The 19,178-nt window shown below is 37.7% G+C and overlaps 1 long non-coding RNA gene and 1 pseudogene across 1 annotated transcript; both read right to left on the bottom strand.

Moving 5' to 3' along the window:
* The window catches only part of LOC132508705 (centrosomal protein of 78 kDa-like), a 99,284-nt pseudogene that overhangs the window by 76,856 nt on the left and 3,250 nt on the right, over positions 1–19,178 (bottom strand).
* On the bottom strand, positions 1,270–2,650 carry LOC132508821 (uncharacterized). Its single transcript, XR_009536784.1, has 2 exons — positions 2,574–2,650; positions 1,270–2,091 (listed from the first exon to the last, which is right to left on the bottom strand). It is a non-coding gene; the product is annotated as an uncharacterized LOC132508821 (long non-coding RNA).

Raw genomic sequence — 19,178 nt, forward strand, 5'->3', positions numbered from 1 at the left:
TGTAATTTGTAAACTAATAAAGTCTTAAAAGTGAGGAATTAAGTCTTTTAAATTTAATTATTTATTGCAAAGAGCAGAATAGCATACATAAACAGGTGCCTAATGAAAACTTGTATTCTAATTTAGAACTCTCACGAACACCTTTTTTTTGGTTCTTCTAATGGTATGATAGTAGGCCATTTGATTATTTTTATTTTTATGGCTTTAACTGTAGAACAATGAAATATTCGTAAATTTTAAAAAGTATTTTTCTTTATTCGATGCAGGTGGGATACTGGAGAAATGAAAGGTCAAACACCTATTGAGGAATCCATACTTGTCTATATATTGTGTACTTTTATTTCAATAACTGATTTAAAATTCCTAAAAGGATGCTATAATAAGTTATTATGCCATTTTACAGACTGAATTAAGTGAATTTTAGGGAGGTATGAAACTTGCCTAAGGCTATCGAGCTGCCAAGTGGTAGAAGTGAGAATTAAATCCAGGTATACCTATCGCCAAAGTTTCTGCTCATTTCTTTACATCATCCACTTTTAATAGCCAATGCTTTCCTGCTTACAAATATGACTGAGGTTTCCAGACAGTCAACATTGCTTTTTAATCAGATAGAAAAATTACTGTTGATTCTCTAAAGACATATTCCTTTTCCATTAAGTGACTTTAGTTGTCCAAATAATACTTCCAGACAGTAGTAATCATACAGTTGGAGACTAAGAACAGAACTCAGGGATGTGTCTAGCAGTCAATAAAGACCAACTGGGCTCACTGATGATATTTACGGTCATTTCCTCTAGACTAGCATAATCTTATTAATAAGAACCTAATAATTCACAGTACTGCCCTTGCCTGATTGTTTGTTCTTCTCCCTCTATCACTCTCTCTTTCCCCATATTATTATTTTTTTGGACAATTTTTGCTGAATTAAATTCAGGGATTAATATTCAGGAGTACTAGTCACAAAAGCAGAGAATCTTAGCTCACACCAAAGGAAGAAAATAGAGAAAAAGTATAAACTATATGAATACACACACATACACACATGTACCAACTATATGTTGCACTTCTCTAAAATCTATTCGGTATCTGCACATTTATTGTATATTAGCAGTAAGACTAGAAATGAGTGTAATGCTCTATTTACAAGATACAGAAAACAAACCCAAATATGGAAATTACTAGCAATGAGAATGGGGAAGAAAGACTACAACAGGAATCTAGATGATATTTTTGTTTCCTAGCTATGATGCCAAATATTGAACTTTCAACTTGAGACAAGGAGGTCATAAAAAGTTGTATTAGTTTCCTAGAGCTGCCATGACAAAGTACCAGATACTGAAGAGGTTGAACAACAGAAATTTACTCACTCACAGGTCTAGAGGCTAGAAATCTGAGATAAGGTGTCAACAGGATTGATTTCTTCCGAGGTATCTCTTCTTGGTTTGTAGAAGCCATGTTTTCCTTTTGTCTTCACATGATCTTCTCTCTGTGCATGTCTGTGTCCTAATATTTTCTTTTTATAAGGACGCCAGTCATATTGGATTAGAGTCCACTCATTTGACCTCATTTGACCTCAATTATCTATTTAAGGGCCTTATCTCCAAATACAGTCATATTACGAGATATTGGGGGTTAAGACTTCCACATATTAACTTGAGCAGGACACAATTCAGCTGATAATAGAAGATAAGAGTAATTTAAGTAAGTAAGTAACTACTGTTTACAGTGAGTTGCTTAAGGATATGAATTTACTCAAGAAAAACTAGAAGAAATTACATAACACTGTACGTTATACAAAGATATTAAATAAATCATCATAACATCCTGTGAGATGGGCATCAAATTAGACTAAGCAAGATTAAGCAACTTATCCAGAATAGTATAGTTGGTACTTTCCAGAATTTAAACCAGACATTTTCCCAGTTCCATTCTACATTGTAACTTCATTATTTGAAATGCATTTTGAGTCTTCATTTTGCTTAGTTTCTTAAGTTATATGGGGATAGAATGGAGTTGGATATTTTCAGTGACATTCACACATGGGAAAGGAAATTGAGTCCAGAAGCTTCAGCAATGTTTCCATGGAGAACGCTAACAACAGAACCAGAAACATCGTTATCCTTTTGGTTCAGTGATCTTTCCTAAAGCACTACAAGAATCAATTTTAAGAAGCCCAATGTTTTCTAAACTTTCACCAATGGGCTCTGTAGGGTCCTCTAACAATATCTAAGAGACTAACTAGTTTCACATTCCAAGCCACTTAAGACAAGGAGTTCTGATTGTTCTCTGTGAGGAAATCAAGTGACAATCATAGCTGGTAATTTAGCATAGTTTCTTCAGGGCCCAGGCAAAACCTAATACACAGTAATAATCATTGTTAACTGCATCTTTGACAAGGATTAATGAAGTATCAAAGAGGTCTATAAATTGGGAGAAATTATGATCAAAGAGAAACATAGACCACAGATATTTAATTAATGCTCAATTATTTATGAGTTTAACTTTGGTTAACCTAATTTTCCTTATTCTAGACAATTTCCAATTCATCTCCACAAAGAGACCAGAATACTCACCTTCCAATACAAGATTTATTGTGTTCCTTTAATTAAAAGCATACAGTGACTTCTACATTCACTCCACAAAGTTTTGCTAGGAGAGAAAAGGAGACATTATATTTTGTCTTGAATTAGATATGCCACCATACTTGACTTAGCTCATCTTACTGGAAGCACTTCGATGGCAGATTCTATAGTCTTGTCTTACATCCTCTACTGAATCAAGCCAAGGGAATCACACATAGTTACAGCTGGAAAAACATTTGTTCTGGGTTGATACTTTTAGCCTTTACCACCAAGACTTTATCACCAAGATCTATTTTTACTGTCTCTAAACAGGAAACCTTCTTCTCTTCCATTTTCATATTGACTAGGAAGGTAAAAGGAAGAACTGAGAAGTACCCAAAGTCAGCTAGCAGCCAGCACAGATAAATCATCTGTGGAGATATTGTTTCTTTCAAAAGATATAAACATAAGAGGAAGTCCTAGAGTTTGTAACAATTGTGCATAATAAAATTCCATGAAAACCTAGAAATCCAAATGCAGATCAGTAACATATTGGTTAAATAAGCTGTTATGTTCATGCAACGGACAAGTGTACAGACATTAAGAAGAACGAGATACTCTTTTGTATGAGATTCTCTTTTCATTGAACTCATCAGTGCTGCAAAAACAATGTTACATAATACTTTTCCTTTAAGATTATATCAGGCATCTTCATCTTGTCCTGCATTTATTGCCAGTGTTACTAAAGTTTATCATTTACCTCTTTCTTTTTTAGACATATAATTTCTTCTTATTTTGGAAGCATTCATCAATCCCTATTTTACTCTTTCTTTTAAATTACTAATGAATATTGAATTTTATAAAATATCTTTGGGGTATATTTCAAGTGATTATATAGTTTTGCTTTCCTTGGACCTTGTTATATGGTAAATTATATTTTGTTATTTTATATTATGCTATTTATTATATATTGTATTATGTTTACTAATTATATTTATTATATTATATTTACATTATAATTAAGGTAGCATTTTGTTTTAGATAGACAAAACAACCAGTGGAATAGGAAGCATCTTAAAACTAGATGCAAGAGCATAAGGGAATTGAGATTAAAATAAAATTCACATTTTGGATCAGTAGCAAAAATTATTCAACCAAAGTGGGAAAATATGGCTATCATTACTAAATTCTAGATACAGAAATTAGTTAAAAGTTTAAAAATAATGAAACTGTAAAAGTATCAGAAACCTGGTAGACTTGAAATAAAGTATTCATGAGGAACACCTTTCTAAGATACAAAGAAAAAAGGATACATTTAATTATATAAGAATTAAAATTTTCCTCATGCACTACAAAGGTGAGAAAACAAGCAAAAGAAATTGGGAAATATATTTAGAAATGGATATGCTTTCTTTACAACTTTTGAGAGAAGCACATGTTTCTTTTTCGTTTAACCTGCTATGTGGGTATTAATCTATAATGTAAGTGCATGGTTCCTTTCCTTTAACGTGTAATGTGAGATTTAATCTATATGGTAAGTGCATGCTTCCTTTCATCTGTAATGTGAGTGTCAACATGTGGCACTGTTTCCAAGCACAGACTTTGGATGTTCCTGTACTGGTCCCATCACTGACCATCCACAAAAACTTACAAATGTTGCTTCACTTTCCTGGGGGTTAGAGTCTTAGATAAGAAATGGAAGCAAAACAGAAGTTTTCCCCAGGGATGATAGAAGGTTTAAAGGAGTAAATATGTAAGTGACTTAGCACAGTGCCTAGTACAAGAGAGATCAATATAAGTATTTATCAATTTTTTAAAGAGACAGATGAAAGAAAGAAAATGTGGTGTTTGCAATCTATTGATATATATTCTTGACATTTAACTACCTTTTCATTCATTGGATGACCTAACTTGCTCATGCTTTTTCTTACTCTAGTGAACTTGAGTAGCTAATATCATAGTTTAAAATTTTTGCTTTTATATTTACAAGTAAATTTGACCTGTAAATTTCTTTTTCCTTAGAGTCTTAATCTATTTTCAGTATTAGGATTATATAGACTTCATAAGATGAATAAAGGAGCATTCTTCCTTTGCTACTCTCTAGAAGTTTTTCTTTGTTAATATTGATGTTATCTGTTTAATAGAAGTTTGATAGAATTCACCTCCCAAATGATCTGGGTGGGTCTGTTATTTTCTTGGTAAAAGATTGTAAACTATTGACTTAATTCCTTTACTGGTGAAAGAACTCCAGCTATAAATTTCCTCTTGTGTCAGTTTTGGTAAACTTTAGGAGCTAGGAAATTGTCCACTTTACATAAATGTTCAAATTTACTGGCATTTCGTATATTCTCTGCTATAACATTGTCCTGATTCTTTCTGTATATTTAATATTTAAAGTATAAATATACTTATGTTTTTGTTTTACTTAATCAAAATGTGCTTTTTAAATATTTTCACAGAATATTCTTTTGACTTACTAAATCACCTCAATTTTATACTTTTTTCTGTTTTATTAAGTTCTGCTCATATCTTTATTATCTATTTTTTCTATGTTCTCAGGATTTATTGTTTTGCTCTTCTGCATACCACAAAAAAAAAAAAATGAATGAGTCAATTTTCATCTAGGATACGTTAGTATTTGACTTCAGTTTCTGATTTGGAAAGTGAGCAAGCCAAAATTATCTTCCACTGACAACCAAAGGAGACAAACAGAAGAAGAGCTGACATGCTATTCTGGATAACAAGGAAAATATGCAATAACTCTCTCCATTTTCTCAAACACATCCTGTCTTATTCTTCCACTTCTAAAGGGTGGGATTCATTGAAAGTAAACAGCAAAGGGCTTCCCTAGTGGCGCAGTGGTTGAGAGTCCACCTGTCAATGCAGGGGACACAGGTTCGTGCCCTGGTCCGGGAAGATTCCACATGCCACGGAGCGGCTGGGCCCGTGAGCCATGGCTGCTGAGCCTGCGCGTCCGTGGCCTGTGCTCCGCAATGGGAGAGGCCATGACACTGACAGACCCGCGTACTGCAAAAAAAAAAGTAAAGAGCAAAGAAAAGCAGTGTGAGGAAGCCCCCAATAAAGCCAGGCTCGCCCCTCAAGGCACACACATACTTCCTGTTAAGGTTAATAGGAGTCAAGTGCACGTCGACAAACAGAAGAGACGCAAGCAGGGAAACCAAGTATCTGGTAATAAGCTTTGAGACTGAATTCTGGGCCTCCTTTGCACAGCTAGTAGATATTCTGGTTGACATTTACATCAAAAATTTAGTGTCGGGCTTCCCTGGTGGCGCAGTAGTTGAGAGTCTGTCTGCCAATGCAGGGGACACGGGTTCGCGCCCCGGTCCGGGAGGATCCCACATGCCGCGGAGCGGCTGGGCCCGTGAGCCATGGCCGCTGAGCCTGCGCGTCCGAAGCCTGTGCTCCTTAATGGGAAAGGCCACAACAGTGAGAGGCCTGCGTAACGCAAAATAAATAAATAAATAAATAAAATATAAATAAATAAAAATTTACTGTCTACCCTCTTTGATATTGTGCTGCCTCAGGCTCCCCAGGTGACAGTCCAATCATAGAGCTGGAGCAGCAAAAAGGACACATGAGTTAAGGGGAAAAAATATTAAAAGGGGGAAGAATTAGGAACCTGGATTTACAAAGAATCTGTATTTACAGTCATCCCCCGCACATTTACCCATCCTACTGTGAACGTAGATCGTATCATCACAGCAACAGTGTCATAACAACTAGAAATTGAGGATTAAATTTGCACGGTGCCCGAGAGTGTCCCTGCTGTGGGGCTGAGGGAAGGAAGAAAAAGATGAAGGGAAACGGCTGCTCCCAACCTAGCAAGATGGCTGTGGAGGGAATTCAAATTCCACAGGACAAGCGCTGTGGAAGCACAGAGCTGAGCAAGTACCTCTGCCTGAGGGAAGATTGATGGTCTCAGATGAAGGGAGGTGGGACAGGTCAGGACAGGGGGAGACAAAGGAATGGCAGCTGGCAGAGAGCTGTCTCTGCCAAGGCACGGGGGACACCAGCAAGTTCTCTGCAGCACCTGGGGTGCTGGGTGCCTGGCTGGGGGCAGGACTGCAGACCGCAGAGGGCCCTGCGGACACACTCTCCTGGGAACTGGATCAATCAGATCCTGGAGGAACAAGGAGCAATCAGGTCTGCACGATAAGGAGTTGTGCGTTTTAGAAAAAGCACTAGGACATAGAGGCTGGAGGGTGGGGACACTGGGGGAGAGGCCTGCTAGAAAGCTCCTAGAAAGAACTTTCTAGGTCAACAGAATTAGGGCTCATGACCAAGACAGGGACACTGGGGAGTTTCAAGCTTGGGCAGTAAATGCAAATGCCAATAGGGACCCAACGGTCATATAAATGAGTATAACAGGCCCAACATGACAGACTCAGCACAAACTCCCTACGTTACCTGTTAACTGTGAGGGCCCATTCTTTACTTCAACAGAGAAACAGTCTCCCTTTTGCTTGAAACACACGGCCCTCCCAGTCTGTTTCTCCCACTTTCAGAGACACGGGGATTATGAAATAAGACATCTGGATTTAAATCATCTTCCCATGTTCCAGTAAGGGCTCAAATTGTGTGTTTTAAACCCTGTGAGCCACACCGAGCACTGCCGTGGGCTGTGCTGGGCCACTGCTCCCAGGCGTTATCACTTAATCCCAGAGCAAGGGCAGCACCTGTGGCCTGAATGAGTTGGGGGGCAGGGAGAAGGTGGCAGGCTGACAGAGCGCTGGCAGGGGGCCGGGTGGGTGTGGAAGCAGCAGGTAATCCTGAGACTACAAAGCTTCCAGGCAAGAGTCTGAGCAGAGCTCCCCAGGGAGTCTATCAGGGAAGCTGATAAGGATGGTTGTGACTGGAAAAGTGGTGCCACAGTCAGTCCTAGAAATTTAGGAAATCCTGAACTAACAGGGCTACACGGGTTTCTTGACTCAACTTCCTAGAGCGTCTCAAGAGCTCCGGTGAATCATGAACTCCCAAGAGGATAATTCATACAGGAACAGAGTTTTCCCCAAATGCTTTGGGTGAAAAACCCACTGCATCTCTGGGATGAGTATTCTAGAATGCCCACTGAGAAACCCCGGAACTCCCCAAGGTACCAGAGGGGTGTGTGTGAGGGGAAAGGCACCACCTCAGCGCGAAACAGCATCTCACAAAGGTGGTGAGGGTTAGGAGGGCGCAAGAAAACTGCAGGCAGTTGGCAAGCGATGACAAGACGCTCGTTTCAGTGGTGTCTGCTCCAAAAGACAAACCAGAAACAACAAGGGCGCGAAGAGTGCATCCTGTGGTGAGAGAAGCCCACAAAAGAGTCACTAGGCCTCTCCTGACTGCCTAACTTTTAAATAAAAAATTAACTCTAAATTTGCATACGATTAGGAAAACTAGAGTAAAAATATAAAGATCTATTCCCTTCCATAGAGGTGGTTGCCATTAACAGCCTTTTGTGCATTTTCAGGATCAGATACACAAATGTGTATACGTGTATATATGCGTCTTTCCATATGTACATATATACATATATAGTACTTACAAATACAAACACTGTGGGTTTCTAACTGGAATAATAGACATGTCCTTTTCTACACCTGCTCTTTTTCCTTTTGACCTGATGACGTATCATGTCATCTTCCCAGTTTGCTCACAGACCTTCCCCGTTCTCCACACACACGTTACTCCATACCATGGATGGATCCTAATTTCCTTCATCAGAACCCTCCTGAAACACATCCGGGTTGTCTCTAGATTTTCCCCATTACATAAGTATCCCTCATTGGACTTGCGGGTGCCTGATTTTATGCACACTTCTGTGCAAGGCAGAGTACTGGCAGAGGGCAGGTGCCTAGAAGTAAAAGTCTTTGGACAAAGAGCAAGAAGAGTTTTGAACTTTGATGGACGCTGCAAACCTCGCTCCAAAATTGAACACATTTATTACACTTAACATAGGCAAAGTGTGCTTGTTCCCTCATCTACACCAGATGTTATCAGTCTTTAGAATTTCTGCCCATCAGATGGGAAGAAAATCCCATGGTTTTAATCTGCATTTCCTAAAGAAGTTGGCCCCTCTTCATTTGTCTAGTAGCCAGCTGTGCTTCTTCTGAGTTGTTTGCTCATACAGGTAGAAACCAGCCCCTGCCTTTTTAAAATTTGGTTATCCTTTTTCATTTATTTGTGGGTTCTTCTCTATATCAACAGTAACCTTTATATGTTAATATACTACCAAATTTTTGTGTCTGTCATTTTGTTTTGTTTATGTCTTGAACTGTAGAAAAGTTTTAAATTTTCATGTAATTAAATATCTTTTACTTTATGGCTTCTGAGTTTTATGGCTTACCTAGGAAGGCTTCTGTACTCCCTACACTTACACCGAAATTCTCTCCTGTATTTTATATTTGCTTCTTGCAGTTAGGTGCATTTGCACCTTTTCGACTGACTAGAATTTATGTATGCTGTGATGCAAATATCTAATTTCTGTTTAAATGAATTATCAATGCTTCAATCAGTCAATTAGACAAAAAGTCAAGTTAGACTTTAAAATTGTCTAAGTTAAAATACAATTCTCAAGTAAACACGGATCACTTTCTGGACTTTTCCATCGATCTGTCTTTCCCTCTGCCAGTGGCTTTATATGTTAATAGATCATATGTTAACATTATATTTTATTAATGTTAACATATATGTTTAAAATGATTCATCTATCCTTTTGCACTAACTTTTTCAGGTGAACACTGAACTGACTTCTAGATATTTACTAATTTTTGTGACTATTGCAAATGGGATCTTTCCTTGTTTTTTAGTGTTATTTCTGGAGAATGGGAAAGTAACTGACTTTTACATATTAAGACACAACTGATCACAATTCTGAACGTGATCCTTTCTAGTTTTTCCACCGATTCCTGCATTTGGAAAAAAACAGTCATTATCATCTGTGATAATGGAACCGGCCCTCCCCGCGACTCTCCCCATGTCCTTTTCCTGCCTGATCCCACTTCCCCGCTGCACCTGACCCTAACCTGTCTGCGCTGCTGTAAAACACTGTCACAGGGTTGTGATGCCAAAAAAATGTATTCATATCTGTAAAGCGCCAAGGGCTCTGCCTACTTGACTTTGGGGTTGTCACTAGACACATCACATGCTTCCCTCTCTTTCCTAAGGCCTGGACCCCACAAGAAAGGGAGAAAAGGTGACCTCATATCTGGATATGGATTTTGTCACTTCATGAGCTTTATCATATTAAAATTAATATCTAATACATATTAAAAACTATGTGTCAGGAACATCCTAGGTGCATTCCATAAGAACCACCATAACATAACATTACATAACATAACATCCATAACAAATAATATTAACAGCTAACCGTTAAGGAAATAATTAACCATTAAGGAATAACCATTAAGGCTGTTTTAATTTTAGCACACCGGATATATAAGGGGTATAAGTTCTAGTAACATTAAAAAAAAGAAAGAGTTGCCAATTCTAATTGTAGCTTTTCCTTTTCAACCACTTCCCAAAATTATAGTTCTCTTTTTCTGTCTAGCAGCTTTGCATGGTTCCTTCACCGATGGAGAAGTTATCCACTGGTACTGAGAAAGGAATGATAAATATGCCATTTAAGTGACAGGTAATTTAGGAGGGTTTGATCTTCATTGGAAATTAAGATATTTTAAGTTAATAAAAGGTCTTCAATCTGCATTTCTGGGAAGCTAAATTAAAGCATCACACAACATTTTCAAAAATAGAAAAGCCATTTCATTTGACTAAAAACTTAGTTTTAAGATGGCAGAAAGTACCTTGATAATTTTCTTTTAAGAAGGAAAGAAAAACAAGCCATTAAAGAGAAATTCTTCCAAGAGAATTAAAACATGTGATATACCTCTGACTTGGCACTCCTTCCATTCTGGAGACCTTTTTTGATAACTGTTTTCATCACAGAATGATTTAAAGTAAAATAAATTGAAATTAGAGTAATTATTTCCCAATGAGTGGCTACTGCCATTTAAAACCAAAAGCCAACTAATTATTCCTCTTCCCATAAATGTAAATACGAAATCTACATTATGTAATTATACACTTATCTCCCCCTTTGTGTATTCTAATTTCTTCCTCAGATACCTAAGATGCCATCTTGCAGACTGCCTCCAGTGGCTACTATTTTGGCAGCAGCAAAGGTCAACTTTAAACATTTTGCATCTAAAGTGGCTTTGGATACCTCTGGATAGAAAGTACAGTCTGAGCACTGTCCAGACACTTAGATACCTAAAGGGCATCTAAGATAACAAACCAAAGTCCTGATATTCCCTCAAAAGCTGCTCCTCCCATCAGCCCCCTTTTTCTAAGTGATACCACCCAGTTGCACACATAATCATCAACGACTTGTCTCCTTGTTACTATTCCCTTCATACCCCACATCTAATCTATCGGCAAGCCTTGTCAGCTACACCCTCCAAACACAACCTGAATTCAACCACTTTTCACTTGCTGCAAAGTTCCAACCTAACCTAGGCCATAAACATCTCTTATTTGGACTCCTGTGATAGTCTCCTAACTGGTCTCCCTGTTTGTCTTCTTTATTCCCCCAAGTCTATTCTCTATACAAGGTCACCTTATTCAGATACTATTTGGATCATGCCTTTTTCCACTTCAAAACCTTCTACTCATATAGAATAATCCACACCTTTACTCTGGCCTTCAAGACTTTACAAGATCAGACCTCTGGCTAGCTCCTTGACCTCATGTCATACCACATCTTCTTCACTCAGTACTCTGGCCATGTTGGCCTCCTTGCTTTTCCTTAAATACTCCACCCACCTACCTGCCTGCATACTCATTGCCTCCTTGCTTTTCCTTAAATACTCCACCCACCTATATGCCTGCATACTCATGGGCTCCTTGTCCTGGAATGTGCTTACACCAGATCTTCCATGGCTTGCTCCTCTCTTCATTCAGGTCTCCGTTCAAATGCCACTTCTCCAGTGAAGCTGTTCCCTAACAAACCTATCCAATGGAGTCCTACCTGCCCCCGCTCACTCTCCTTACATTACGATATTTTTGCACTTCCTACTATCTAAAATTATATGACGTATCTGTTTACTCATTTCTATCTGAACTCCTTCACTAGAATGTAAGCTCCACGAGGGCAAGACTTTTGTGTGTCTGGTTCACTGCTTTATCCCTAGTGCCTAAACACGTATCTGGCACACAGAAGATATTAAAAAAATTACTTGTGAATCTGACAAATGAATAAAGTACTCCTTGCAAGAATTCAGAGGTTGCACAAGAAAGAAATAATGCTCTTGGTGGAAGCAGGTTTAGTATCTAGGTTCATCTCTATTCAGAGTAGGGATAAGAACAATTTGCAAGTATAATTCACTTTAATTAGTAAATTACCTGCTAAAAACATAAGTGCAACACTAGAAAAGTACAGATGACTCTTGAACAACATGGGTTTAAACCTCGCAGGTCCACTGACATACGGGTATTTTTCAATAAATATGTACTATCATGCTACATGATCCAAGGTTGGTTGAATCCACAGATGTGGAACCACTGACTATAAACTTATACCCAGATTTTCAACTGCATAGGGGTCAGCACCGCTAACCCCACGTTGTTTAAGGGTCAACTGTATACGATGAGGAAAGTTAAACACATTAAGTTTTAAAAACTGTCAATACATGAACAAATTCTTTTTGTTTTGTTATGTGTTAATCAATTTTTAAAAAGTGACCAAATACCAACAAGTGGATATTTTCTTACATCCAGAAAGAGCAGCGTTCTGTTGGTTTCAAGGGCCTTTAGTAAAGCCTTTGCTCCTTCACTGGTGAGGCCACACTGCTGCAGGTCAAGTGTTTTGATGAAAGACAAAAGGTCACTTGCTAACTCTACAGATTTAACATAGAGACAACTCTCATTTTCTCACGTGTCGAAGAGTCCTGCCCAAGACAAGTCACGGCAGGTTTGTAATTTTGGGTATGGAAAAACAAAAGAAAGGTATACGCACACACATAATGCATAATCCAATTTAAAAACCTCTTCTTGGATGTGCAATGATAACCCTTGCTTTAGTACCAATAAATCATCCAACATATTTTACAATTACAGAACTGAAGAATAACTGTATATATAACCTGTGAGCAAAAAGCATCATAAAATGAATCTCAGTTCATAATTAGCAAGGGTGGCAGTGGCATGTAAACCTCACAAGCAAAACCTGGTGGAGCTCAGAAATGCAATGCATTCTTTTGATCATGATCTTCAGCTCCAAATCACACTTGAAACTAGTTAAAAGGGGAAAACAAAATAGAAGAAATGTAATAACTGTTAGTTTTAGAGCAAAAAAGACAAGTCTAAGAGGATACAAATAATAACAAATTTAAACAATGTGTGAATAGAGAATACATACTAATAACAAATTCAAAAAATGTGTGAATAGAGAATACATACTAAAAACTTATCATGAAAGTATGATGGTCAAGAACTCTCTCCATAAAAAGTCAGACAAAACCCAGAAAAACTGATCATGAATTCCAGTAGTTCTGGGGCTGAACAACCTACTCATTTAAACAAAAGGGATCATCACCAAAGCACAGGTATTAAAAAATATTACATGAAAGGAAACTATCATGAGTCATTTATTTAAGTGTTGAGTGGACCATCACATTAAAATAACTGGAGTCTTTCAACACCCCATAACATACAGAAATAGCAAGTCAGACATATGGATCTGACAGGATATGATACAACCCCTACAAACTCTCACTACAGAAGAATGGACACACGGTGTAATTAACCAACTAGTCAAATACAAGCAGCCAGTAAACCTCACCAGGAAATCAAATGAATACAAAATAAAACAAAATGTGGCTATTCTCCTATCAGATTAAGCCAAGATTCTGTAAGAAAAGCCTTTAAATAATGTCTATACCCTTTTGATGCAACAACTCTCTTTCTAAGAATTTAACCAAAAGAAATAGTCAGAGATATAGGTAGGGATATATATCAGAGTACAATTTGTAACTGAAAAACTGGACAAAGCTTATATACAAGAAAGGATAATCTATGTGCACTGTGGCATATTCATATAATGGAATACTGAACATTCACAAAAAATGATGCAGGAGATGCAAATTTACTGACTTGCTAAAATGCTCATACTAAATTAACTGAAAAATGTTATAAAATTTGGAGTAATCAACTTGCATAGAAAATGGAGAGGTACTCATTTTTGTAGTTTTACATTTTTTTACAAGTGCTACAAGCCTGTGTTTGTGAGAGGCAGGCTTCACATCCATTGTTGGGGTGTACTACAGATTGGCATAGCATTTCTGGATGGTAATTTGGCCATGTGTATCAAAAGTCTTAAAAATATGTCACACTTACTCATTCCACTTCTAGTTCCTTATTCTACAGAAGTAATCCCAATGGACACAGAGATGTATATACAACGTATTCACAATGTTTCTGACAGGGAAAAACAAACTGTCTAAATCTAATGGCAAAGAATTGATTAAACTATGGGACATCAATATGATGCTATACTACATGATATATCATTAAATGAAAAAAGCAGGAATATGAAATAGCAAGTATATTACAATTTTATTTTTGTTATCCCTAAGTGTACAAAATATATTCATAGAAAAAAAGAGACTGAAAGTATATACACCAAAATGAACAGTGATTATGTCTGGGTATTAAGATTATAGGTAAATTGTTCTCTTGTAACTCTGCATTTTCTACAATGAATATATGCAACTCATAGAGAAAGCTGACAAGCAAAATAAAACCTATCAGAAAAATGAGGCTTTAAAAAAAATTCCTATCACAACAGTATCAAGCCAAAAGCTAAGCATGTATCTTATTAAAAATTCAATATTTTCAATTTTAGAATTTATTTACACAAATCCCCACTAAGAGATTCTGCAAAAGCACTTGCACCCAGTTCACCAATGAGCATGTCGCAGTTCAGAGTGATGCGTCTCAAACCAGCCATACAGTCAAGATCAGGTCTCCTGGAACGAAGACTTTCAGCCCAGGTTTCTTCGTGCCTTCTGGTAGTCTGATACTTCAAAGATTTAATGGGACAAAATTAAGATGCTTCAATAAGGAAACAGGGTGTGCCTACTGAGTATGGCTTATTATGTCAGAGATTTACACACACACGTATCAAGCATATGTGCCAGGAGAATCAAGCTGAGAAATTAAACAGTCAGTTCTGCTTTACGAGTCCAGTGACCAACATTCTAGTCCGTCAGTGATTAGATTCCAGCCACTGGATGACCTGTTTCTGAACAGTTATGTAAAGTTGGACAACTCAATTACAGTCTATGAATTATTTTCCTGATCTTCTAAGTCAGGGAATTGGTTCTAAATTCTATCATTGCTGAGGTTCTAAATGTCATCATTCTGTCCTCCACTGGTCTCCAAACACCTGACTGGGCAACCCATAAGAAAACTTTTTAATATGCATCTTATTTATTAACAAATTATATACACGAAGTTCTATACATATAATGTATGTACATTATAAACACACAGATATTTTAAAAATGATACAAAGGCAAATAGGTTCTAATATTTTCTTTTCCTAAATCTAAGGCATTATTTTATTATTATTATTTTTTTTAAATATTTATTTGGCTGTGCCGGATCTTTACTTGCGGCATGCCGGATCTTTTAGTTGTGGCATGCGGGCTCTTAGTTACGGCATGCATGTGGGATCTAGTTCCTTGAGCAGGGATTGAACCCGGGCCCCCTACATTGGGAGCGCAGAGCCTTAACTGTTGGACGGCCAGGGAAGTCCAAGGCATTATTTTAAAAACTATTAACAAAATAGATCTCACATGTTACCTAAGGTATGCACACAAACTTTAGAGGCCTGGACTATGCAGAGCCAGTTTGATGTGCCTTGGGAAAGTAATGGTTTGACATTTAACCACAAGTACTGTCTTAAAGACATTCAATTCTTTATATTCATAAAATAAATTATGGTAATAGGGAACACTGACTTTAAATGAAAAAAGTCTCATTACATTCTTGAAAAAATAAAAGACTCAAAGTGCCTTTGACACTCTAAAACGAAAATCATTAGTGTCATTTTTCTATTAACAATAACTTATAAAAGCTGCAAGCAGAAATAACAGCAATCACTTACACAGTGCTTATTATGTGCCAGGCACTATTTATACAAATTAGTTCATTTAAACCTCATAATGAGGCACAGAGGTTAAGTGATTTGTCCATGGTCACTAGCTATGAAATGAGAGAAAGGGAATTTGAACCTAGGCCATTTGGCTTCGGCACCCAAGTTCTTGACTGTTTTCAACCGCAGGGGTCAATGCACTTGCCCTGTATAGGCTCAAAGAATTTTTCAATTTTTAAAATCTAAATTTAAACATTTCCAGCTTTGCAGGCTACACAGTTTCTGTTGCAACTACTCAACCCCACTGGCGTAGGGTGAAAGTAGCCATAGCTACCATGTAAACAATGGGTGCGACTATGTTCCAAAAAAACTTTCTAAACAATGGGTGCGACTATGTTCCAAAAAAACTTTCTTTACAGGGCGACAGGCTGGATCTGGCCCACCAGCCATAGTTTACCTATCCCTGATCTGCACCATCAAACTATTAAAAAGGCTTCATGTCAAATTATTAAATAACTTTAGGCCTAAATACAGTCATTATAACCACTGTAAAGTTGGTAAGGCATTATTTTAAAAACTGTATTTACAAATTGCTGGTGTAGTGATTTTATTAGTTTATAAACTACAGCAGCTAATAAACACTTGATTCATTTAAGTCTTGAAGACTATAATGGCATAGTTTTTTGACAGTATCACAATCAATGTTTTCAGTAACTAAAACTACATAAAATATTATTATGTATTATATATTAAATCTCTTATTTCTAAAATTAAGTGGACTATCTTTACTAAATGGTAGAATCCCAAACTGAAAACTGGTCATATTCTTTCAACAAAACGAAATCTGCATTCACAGGTATCAAAAGACAAAAATTAACTGCCATTTGTACCAATATATTAATGTGCTTCAATCACATATGTTTTCATGAAAGTTCAAACATAAAAAAATCACCTTTAAGATCTTGGCCATGTGATCTGCTCCCTGCCATGTAAGATTACACCCCGTGAAGTTTACTGTCTTAAGAGTGATAGAGTTCTTTACACCTTGACAAATAACAGAAACACACACACACACACACACACACACACAATAAGATGAAGAGCCTATACATTTGTCAATCTTGACTTATTTGCTTTTCTTGAGTCAATTGGAGGTTTATAGCCACATTCTTAAAATCATTAACTACAATCTTCCCAAACAGGTAATTGACGAACAGATGCATTCTAAAACTTGTCAGTAACAAAGTGTTATTCCAGTTAACAGCAGCAGTTTAATTCTATTTAGATACTAAAACTGAATACACTGAATACTGCAAACTTTATTCCTAACCACTCAGTAAAATACTACATACATTTTCAGACATAGGAAAAAAAAGAAAAACCTAAAAATCTTAAGACTCTTCCTATTTTCATTTCCAATGATACATGCCAATCTTGATGATCAATCATCGAATTAAATGTCAACTATAAACCCAGTATTTTATTAGCTGCTATGCAGTATACTACAGCAATAGAAGAGAGAGAACTTCAAACCCTCTGTTTCCTCAAATTGAAGGCAGGCTTACTGACCCCTCCAGACCACTACTGGACACAGGGAACACACACTAATATTTCAGGACCCCCAACTTACAGTCACCTGGTTTGTGATTACTTCCATGACACCCCCCCACTAACACCACTGAGTTTGCTGCTCTTACGGGACATGACATATATTTCCTATTTTAACACATACCACAGGTTATTATAATTATGACTGCAGATACATGTTCTAACAATTTAAAGATCATCATGACTTTTTTGCTCTTTATATCTTGCTATTTCTCTTCCCATAATTTTCTTGAAGAAAAACATTAAAATACAGACAAACACAAAAAACAGAAAATATACAAAATGTGTGGTTTGTGGCTTAACACAAACTTAAGTAAAATTAGTTCTGACAGTATCCAGCATGACAAACTTCCATGGTACATATGAGAATGGACCAAGGTTTGAGCAGGCACAGGAGACAATCCAGGCATGAACAACACCAAGATAAGGTAGACAGGAAGTAACATGGTGTGTAGGAAATCACAAGACCAGTCTGATGGGAAGAGACTTAAACAAGACTGAAACTCACTTTCTAAACCTCCATCTCCAAGTGGACAACTCGCAAGACACACGTGCACCAAAGTGGCCGATTTATTCAATCCATTTAATGGGGAGGAACAGTTTAAAATTTTATTGGTTTAGTTTGCCCCAAAAGCAGCTATCAAATGTTGGCAGGACACAATGAAGGCTTACCTTTAACATAGTTAAGTCTCTCTCTCACACAACTACCCCACTTAGCTCCAGGTTCCTTAGCGCACACGACGCACTTACACAGAATTTAAGAGCTTTACACAACTAGAAGGTCACATCTTTATTTCTAATCGCAGGAACACGACTTCTGTAAACTTTATTTCTGTCACAACCTAAACCAAAATTATTGTAAAATGAGTGATTTAAACCATATATTTTATCATCATTAAAAAACATCTAAAGGGCTTCCCTGGTGGCGCAGTGGTTGAGAGTCCGCCTGCCGACGCAGGGGACACGGGATCGTGCCCCGGTTCGGGAGGATCCCACAAGCCGCAGAGCGGCTGGACCCGTGAGCCATGGCCGCTGAGCCTGTGCGTTCGGAGCCTGTGCTCCGCGGCGGGAGAGACCACAGCAGTGAAAGGCCCGCATACCGCAAAAAAAAAAAAAAAAAAAAAAGCATCTAAATAAAAAACAAAGCATCTATTCTGTGCTAAGGATTAGAAACGACTCCTGCCCTTAAAGCCTTCCTTAAGGAGGAAGATGTATAAAATCAAAATTTCAATCACATGAGATAAATAAACATAACTTTTATGCACAGAGGTTCCTATGGAAGCAAAAAGTTATGTCTAAGTGACAGCTTCATGATAACCCTGAAGTACAATCTAGAAAGATGAGAGTATGCAGAGTTGGAGTACAATGTGCATTAACCGCACAGGGAGTATCTGTGCAAAGACACTCAAGCCTGACACCTGCTGGGCACATTAAATACTGCAGGTGGGGATGACTAAAGGCCAGGGGTCCAAGTGTGAGAAGAGACAGAAAAGAAAGTAGAGATGCTGGCCGAAGCAAGCCTGGCAGAGAGCATGGCTTGTATCCCACAGGTGATGAGGCCTGGGGCTACCACTGGCTGAGTAAGGGTGCCTCCGCTGATTAGAAAAATGCACCCCGCTGCTGAAGGACCGATTAGATAAAGGGAGTGATCACAAAAAGCTCCCCTTCCTCAGGGCCAAAGAGCCCCATGAGGCTTGGCCGAGCACAGTTCAGACTACACGCCTCTGTGCAGAGCACACGCTGGGAGGCTAGTATGCACTAACTCGGTGTGGGCAAGCCATTAGCAGCATTATTTTAAGCGTATGTTTTTAAGTTAGAAGATCACTTAAATTGAGTAGGCAGATAAACAG

This window comes from Lagenorhynchus albirostris, chromosome 18 (assembly GCF_949774975.1).
Source record: "Lagenorhynchus albirostris chromosome 18, mLagAlb1.1, whole genome shotgun sequence".
Classification (NCBI taxonomy): Eukaryota; Metazoa; Chordata; class Mammalia; order Artiodactyla; family Delphinidae; genus Lagenorhynchus; species Lagenorhynchus albirostris.